This window comes from Puntigrus tetrazona, unplaced genomic scaffold (genome assembly GCF_018831695.1).
Source record: "Puntigrus tetrazona isolate hp1 unplaced genomic scaffold, ASM1883169v1 S000000003, whole genome shotgun sequence".
NCBI classification, from domain to species: domain Eukaryota; kingdom Metazoa; phylum Chordata; class Actinopteri; order Cypriniformes; family Cyprinidae; genus Puntigrus; species Puntigrus tetrazona.
The window spans coordinates 1,483,864-1,485,788 of record NW_025047683.1 but is presented as its reverse complement, the minus strand read 5'-3'; positions in this window follow the sequence as shown (position 1 = coordinate 1,485,788).

Here is a 1,925-nt window from a genome sequence, read left to right as displayed (position 1 = left end):
CCCGCGCCGAGAGAGAAGCGGTCTTCTGTGCGCCACATGTCCCTATGCCGTGGCCGGCGAGGGTCGGCGCTAGGCTCTTCCCTCTTCGCTGCGCTACTGAGAATCCTTGTTAGTTTCTTTTCCTCCGGCAATGTGTGCTGATTCGCGGCGGGTGTTCGTCTAGATCTGAAGTCGTTTATCGGATATAGATTTGAGGCGGCCGCGTGCGCTGCTGCGGGCTGGCCTGAACAGGTCTCGTTGCGCGCCGGGCCAGGGAGGCGCCCGGCGAGCGAGAGCGGGCGCGAACCTCACGTTACGCCGCCGGGGCGTCCGGTAGGAGGAGAGAGGCAGGAAGTCCGTGGCGGCGGCCCAGTGTGAACACCCACGGCTTGCCCGAGAGGAGAGAACGCCGCTCAGTCCCAGGCTTCGGCCACAGAGGCGACCTCCCCCTCGTGGGAGGAAGCCGGGCGCTCGACTCCCGCCGAGGAGGCGATACCGTGGCGGTCTGCATAGGAGGGACGGAGGAGCGAAGCCCCCTGCGCTCAGCCGCGGGACCCGGAGGTCGATCGATGGGGCGACCCTCAGACAGAGCGTGGCCCGGGGCGGACCGGGAGCGCAAAGAGTGCGTTCGGTATGATGAGTCGATGTATCCTGCAATTCATTGGTTCTCGCAGCTGGCTGCGTTCTTCATCGGCCATACAGGCAGTGATCCACCGCTAAGAGTCGTACTGCGTTTGAGTTAGCGCCGGGCGAGGCCGAACTGCTGAAACTTGTGTGGGTTCAAAAATACAAAGGAGTCGTTCCCGGACGGGCGCCCCGCGAGAGGGGACTTGACACGGTCCGAAGGCCTGCTGGGTACCGCGGGGGTTGGCAAAGCAAGTCTTTCAGAGGCGTTTCATGACCTCGGCCCCACCCGTGCCAGGGGTGGGCGCTGCGCGACCAGTTGCTCCAAGCCTCGCGGGTGCGTCCAACCTCCCCGAAGTGGCGTTCCCTTCTCGCCAGATCCTCCGCCGTCTTGATTTTTGTCGCAGTTCTTTTGCCGTCTTGGATGTTTGGCGGCAGACCTCTGGGAGCCCGCGGCGCTGGAACATAGAGTAAAATAGGATGGGTTTTTGCACGGACGGCGCCCCTCATGCCAGCGGAGAGACTTTGAACCACGGTCGGAGGCCCGTGCGGGTACCACCAGGGCCCGGCTCGACCCCGCCGCTATGGAAAGCAGGGGGCCGCCGGGTGCAGCGACAGTCAAGTTCTCTCGGATCTCTCTCTCTCTCTCCGCCTTGGGGTTTTGTGCGGTTCTTTTTGCCGTTTGGGTTTTCTTGCGGCAGACCTCTCGGGCCCGGCTGGATCATAAGTAAAAAAATAGGATAGAGGTTTTTTACCCCGGACCCAGGCGCTCCTCCTTCGCGGGAGGAGACTTTGAACACGGTCCCGGAGGCCGATGCGGGTACCCGCCAGGGCCGGCTCGACCCCCGCCCGCTGGAAAGCAGGGGGCCCGCCGGTGCTGGCGACAGTCAAGTTCTCTCGGATCTCTCTCTCTCTCTCTCTCCGCCTTAGGTTTTGTGCGGTTCTTTTTGCCGTTTTGGGTTTTTGGCGGCAGACCTCTCGGGCCACGGCCGCTGGATCATAGAGTAAAATAGGATAGAGGTTTTTACCCCGGACCGAGGCGCCCCTCGCCAGCGGGAGAGACTTTGAACCCACGGTCCCGGAGGCCGTGCGGGTACCCGCCAGGGCCCGGCTCGGCCCCCGCCGCTGGAAAGCAGGGGGCCCGCCGAGTGCAGCGACAGTCATGGGCGCTCGCGGTAGGTTGCTCAAGCCTCGCGCGGGTGCGTCAAGCCTCCCAGGAGCGGCGTTCCCTTCTCGCGGATCTCTCTCTCCGCCGTCTTAGGTTTTTGTGCGGTTCTTTTTTTGCCGTCTTGGGTTTTTGAAGCGGCAGACCTCTCGGGCCC